This window comes from Nerophis ophidion, linkage group LG01, assembly GCF_033978795.1.
Source record: "Nerophis ophidion isolate RoL-2023_Sa linkage group LG01, RoL_Noph_v1.0, whole genome shotgun sequence".
Taxonomy (NCBI): domain Eukaryota; kingdom Metazoa; phylum Chordata; class Actinopteri; order Syngnathiformes; family Syngnathidae; genus Nerophis; species Nerophis ophidion.
This window is the reverse complement of record NC_084611.1, coordinates 52,014,717-52,020,716: the sequence shown is the minus strand read 5'-3', so window position 1 is coordinate 52,020,716 and position 6,000 is coordinate 52,014,717. Positions and strand designations below refer to the sequence as shown.

Sequence of the window (6,000 nt, the reverse complement as noted above, 5' to 3'; positions counted from 1 at the left end):
AAGTTGTCTGATATGTTCACTACTTTATTTAAGGACACAATTGTTCTTCGATTGCCATAATAAACATATGTTTAATGTAACTTAAGATTTTTTGTCATAATAAAGCCAACAATGCCATTTTTTTGTGGTCTCCCTCATTTAAAAAAGTACCGAAAAGTATTGAAAAGTATCGAAATGCATGTTGGTACCGGTACTGGTACTAAAATATTGGTATCGGGACAACACTAGTCCGTGTCTGGTGAATTTATAATTGGACATGTGTTTTCGTGGATGGCAAAAACAGTCTAAAGATGGCTAAATATTAGTCATGTTAGGTTAAAGTGAACTGAAAGTGGAATAAAAAATATTTCTTTTTTTTTGCAAGAAGTAAAAAAGAGCGCCCTCTGGCGTGAGTGTAAACGCTTACAGCACCTGGTATTCCCAGGTGGTCTCCCATTCAAGTACTAACCAGGCCCGACCCTGCCTAGCTTCCGAGGTCGGGTGTCTTCAGGGTAATATGGCCGTAAACTGAGAGACTAGGCCATACCAACCTTTTTAAATGAAACTCTTACAGACGGGTTGAGAGAAAATGACTATTTATCTTAGAGCTTTGCGCGCATGCGTACACTTATGTGTTTTTTCTGGCTGTGTGATTTTTGTCTTCCTTTGCTACGGCGGTCAAGTTGCTTTCACGGTGGATATTTTCCTCCGGAGCTTCCCCCCCTCACTGTGCCCACACTGACTGCTCTCATGCTGCGGGGAGATTGCAGGAGAGGTGGGGATAGGTTGATTGGCAACACTAAATGTTCCCTAGTGTGTGAAAGTTTGTTGGTGACGAACCCCAAGATGCAGAGACGGAGGCAGGCATTGAACAGGAAAATATGATTTAATTAAAATACTAGAACACGAACAAACAAAAGGGTACTAACAAAAAGCGAGCACGAGGCGGATAATAAACTAAAAGAGTTAGCATGGGAGCTAGAAAACAAAAGGAGCTTAGCCTGGAAGCTAGCAAAAACAAAAGGGCCTAGCGTGGAAGCTAGCGGGTAGTGAGCAGGAAAACAGAAGTCGTACGTGTTATATAAAGACAAACTGAAAGCAGGGAACAAAAGACAGTAAGCTACAAACTGCTACCGAAATATAGTTTACCGCTACGCTGCAATGACATGACACGACAATACATGAGAATAATCCAGCACTGACTGGAAGGGAAGACATGTCTAAATAGGAGTGGGCTGATTGACACCAGGTGTGATCAGGTGCCAATCAGCCGCAGCTGAGGTGACACAGCACTCAGGGAGAAAGACAGGAAACAGACAAAACAAGAGCGCTGACAGGAACTAAAGACAGAAAATACTACACACACACAGAGGAAAAACTAAAACACAAACAAGCCTGACAGTGAGTGTGAATGTTGTCTGTCTATCTGTGTTGGCCCTGCGATTAGGGGGCGACTTGTCCACGGTGTACCCCGCCTTCTGCCCGAATGCAGTTGAGATAGGCTCCAGCATCCCCCGCGACGCCGAAAGGGACAAGCGGTAGAAATGGATGGATGGATGTTTCCTTTCAATATATTCCTGGTCATGTGACCTAAAATCTCAAATTCACTTGATATTTGAAAAGTGTTTTTTTCTAATGTCATTCACACATTATTTTTTCAACTTTGGGGTCAAGACCGGCAGAACACGGATGTACTTTATCTGGTATACAGTAAAAGAAGATGGATGGATGTTGTCATTATCATTAAAAATAGTGCATTGCTTTCTCTTGGTATTCATTTGTTGTCCCAAATAAAGGTCAAGTGTCCCTTAGGGTCAAATGAAGTTAAGATAGATAATGTATTGACAGTTTGGTTCAAAACCAGCTTTTCCATTGGAAACCACAGAAATCAACGAAACAGGAAGTGCAATCAAAAAATCTTTATTATCAACACAATTAATAATGTTATTTTAACATTCGTCATAAAATAATCTTAAGAAATCTTGCCACTGCAAAAAGAAAAACGATTTTAATTTTCATGATTAATATCACTTGTGTATTGCAGCCATCAAGCTTTTTAACATTTGAATTGTCACTCTGGACAAAACAAAATTAACTGTTAAAGGTTATTGGTCAAAGGTAAAACCCTGAAATGACTTAACTAAAAATAAAATGACAACGCTGTGGTCACACTGGAATGTTACTGCTTTTAACAAGTGTCCACCAACAAAACAAGACCATTGCACTTGAATTTTAACAAATCCATTTTTTGGCATATCATGGAGCTTATTGCTAGTAATGTAAGGTGATACCAAAATATAATACTTTATGCTTTCATCTAAGGTATTTAATCTTAATTGGCTTTCAGTTTGTGCTGTAAAAAACAAAATTGTTTCTCTTGTTCTCTTCATGTGTTCTTCTCTTACCATCACTTTCTGACTGGTCCTCCTTTAAGAGCCAGAATGAACAAATTGATTAATTGAAATAAATGTGACCCAACATGATATTCATCTATAAACAGTGGTGATACCACGACTCTTAGCTTGCATTTCAGCACACACTTAAAGATTAAAATCAAGAGGAAACACCAAAAACATGATATGATCATAACGCATTTTGTAAGCATCCAAAGGAGACATGTCATAACGTGACATGGTAAAACATGATTAAAATGCTAATGTATCATGAAGAACAAAGGACATCTCATCTCCAAGTAACATGATGATGGAGACATCTCGGTGTTCCAGTGCACAAGCAGTCCTGGAGGAAGAAGATGACAGCATATTAACCACAAAAGTGAATCCAAGTTGTAGATCATCTTCACCCAAAGTCCGAAGAACATTTGAAGGGCACACAATCCTTGTGAGTTAACTCACTTGCTGCCGCGTCTCACTCAGTCTTCAGAGAGCGAGCTCATTGAGATAACGACGGCCAGATCGGGAGCTGTCGGACAAACACCGCACCGTTACCGAGTTAGTCACGCTAACCAAACACCTCACACATTGGGAAGGAAGTACAACCAGAAGGTTCCTCATCAGATCTTTATGGTGAGACTCAGAAACATCAAGTAGCATAGTGCTGCTATTCTTTCCTGACTATGATTCATTCTTAATGAGTCAGCAAAATAAATGTGCACACATGTTGCCACCTGAAAATGAGGAGAAATTCTGTTGTGCTGTCAGTGAGGATTTAAAAAAAATAAGGTTCCATTCTAGGAAAACTATTAAACTATTACTATTAAACACTATTAAAGGGGGGCAGCACGGTGGAAGAGGGGTTAGTGCGTCTGCCTCACAATACGACAGTCCTGAGTAGTCCTGGGTTCAATCCCAGGTTCGGGATCTTTCTGTGTGGAGTTTACATGTCCTCGTCTTGTCTGTGTGGCTTCCCTCCGGGTACTCCGGCTTCCTCCCATCTCCAAAGACATGCACCTGGGGATAGGTTGATTGGCAACACTAAATTGGCCCTAGTGTGTGAATGTGTAACCCATATTTAAAATTCCCATTAAACACATGCATAGAGTGCAAAGACTTTTATTTTGAAGGGTTACTTCCTGCCCCAAAATGGCGCTCGCTTCCTTTTAAGGAAGTGCTGCGCACTTCACTCGTCTCTCATGTCTGCTGTGGCTGCTGCGTGCTGTGAGACGCACTGGAGACAAACTCGCAAAATCTTCACATTCTCCCACTTTGCAAACATCATAATTAGGTGAGTCTTTTACCATGGCATAATCAACGGAATTCCAAAATCACAATCATGTGCCATGTCGCCAATATTACGTTTGCGTCTGTTTTAGCATAGGCGCTAACCGCTGCTATTTCCCCATACAGCCAACCTGTTCTATTAACTATCGGGCTGTGCAGGTGTGGTGTGTTACCCTCGATTGCTCAGGTAATTACTGTAACAAACAGTTCAGGGTGTCCCTCCAGTTTTGCCGTAAGGCTGTGACGTAAGAGGTCTATATAAAGGTGAGTTGTTGAAGAAGGTGAGATATGGGTATGGAGATAGGTGTAAAGAAGGGAACAATAAAGTGGTGGAGACCGGACCTGCTCTCATGACTCCCTTTTATTATTTTATTTTATCAGTACCCAAATTACGCGAACCCAGGACACTCGGCTACATTGGTGGCAGCGGTGGGATTATTTTAACTGCTGTGTTGAAAAAAAAAAGAAGAAGAAAGTTTTACACGGGACACGTGAGTTTCGAGTTAGCTGCTAAGCTTCCCGGCCATTTTTCGGACACGTGGTGTGGTGACCACGATTCTTTTCAAGCCCGGAGGCGCTGTTTGACGGACACTCACACGGCATGAATGTCGAAAGTGGAGTTTTTGTTTAACCGCTCCTTTCACCGACGGAGGGAGCCGACTGCACCAGGAGCTGGTGAGGATTTTCGGATCCTCCCAACTCGTCCCGTGGGAGACTGGGGGCACGTTTTAAACAAAGACAATTAATGGACCGGTTCGGGGCCAACCTGTCGGCGAGTGTGCGTGCTCCGGGGGAGAGCGTGGAGGTGTTTGCTGCGGGCGTGGCCCGGCTGGTTGCGGAGGCGTTCCCGCGGTCTTGCTGCTGGCCCTTCGCGCTGAGAGACAGCCGACGGTGGCGTGAGAAGTACAGAGCGTGTCGGACCCCTCGGTGCCCTTAACGTCCCCGTGGGCGGGTCCCAGGTTTGTCGGCCCACCCGGAGGGTGGTCATGGACGTTCTGCATGTGGCCCGGAGGTTCCCATGGGGGCTGTGAGGGCCCCAGGGTGTTTCCCCTTCAATTAGACTCTGTATGTTGCTTGAAAAAAAAGGACGTGCACCACTGCCTATAACCCCAAGTCTGATGGCATGATGGAGCGTCATAAACGAACTATCTCACAAACGGACTATCTTGCAGGGGGTCACTGGGGCGACCTCCTGCGCACAATCGGACTATCTTGCAGGGGGTGACTGGGGTAACCTCCTGCGCACCATCGGACCATCTCGCTGGGGGCGACCTCCTCCACATAATTGAACTATCTTACAAATGGGGCGATTGGAGTGACATCCTTCGCATCTGGGAGTTTTTGCATGTTTTGAGGGGCCAGTGTGTTAGCCTATGCAATACGGTGTAAAAAAATATATTGTTGATTTATTGTGAATTTTGAATTTTTTTTTCTTTTCTCTGTTCTATTTCCCCTTGTTTGTTACCTATTTTGTTTGTGATGAAACGGGGACGTTTCTGATTGAGGGGGGGACGTATGTAACAAACAGTTCAGGGTGTCCCTCCAGTGTTGCCGTAAGGCTGTGATGTAAGAGGTCTATATAAAGGTGAGTTGTTGAAGAAGGTGAGATATGGGTATGGAGATAGGTGTAAAGAAGGGAACAATAAAGTGGTGGAGACCGGACCTGCTCTCATGACTCCCTTTTATTATTTTATTTTATCAGTACCCAAATTATGCGAACCCAGGACACTCGGCTACATTACTTTTTACTTTTTTATGATCATCCAGCCGATTTACAGGCAACAATTTAGTCCAGCAAAGGGCTTTGCAGTGCTAATAAGCTTTAGCCACTTTGTGGATGCTTTTATAAGTTTGTCTTTTTTTTTTTTTTACTACGCGCTCAAAATGGAACGCATGTGTGTGTATTTGGTTTGTTGCGCAACACTTTAATTTAACTCTGCTTGATTGTTTATCAACTTTGAATGTTTGGACAAGTACTTGAATTTGAATCATGATTCATTGAGTTTCTAATGAGTATTATTATGAAACTAGTTATATAAGTGCACTTGTAATTGAATTTGTAATTGATCCATGATTGAGTTTTATCACTTTAGATAAGAAATTATGAACTGTATTATTAGAAATGTATTATGAATGTTCAATTTTATTGAACTCATGATTGTATATTAATCAACATGGTTAAATTATTTCATATCAATTGTATTATTAGAAATGTATTATGAATGTTCAATTTAATTGGATTCATGATTGTATAGTAATCAACATGGATAAATTATGTCATCAATTGTTTATTAATACAAAATATTTGTCATTCTGGACAATCGAATGCCTATATTATGCA

At 42.0% G+C, this 6,000-nt stretch overlaps 1 long non-coding RNA gene and 1 pseudogene across 1 annotated transcript; one reads left to right on the top strand and one right to left on the bottom strand.

The window, feature by feature from the left end:
• Positions 1–399: 399 nt before the first annotated feature.
• On the bottom strand, positions 400–508 carry LOC133563038 (5S ribosomal RNA; annotated as a pseudogene).
• Positions 509–3,541: 3,033 nt separating this feature from the next.
• On the top strand, positions 3,542–5,075 carry LOC133556715 (uncharacterized). The gene is made up of 2 exons (XR_009807578.1): positions 3,542–3,663; positions 3,786–5,075. It is a non-coding gene; the product is annotated as an uncharacterized LOC133556715 (long non-coding RNA).
• The last annotated feature ends 925 nt before the right edge of the window (positions 5,076–6,000 follow it).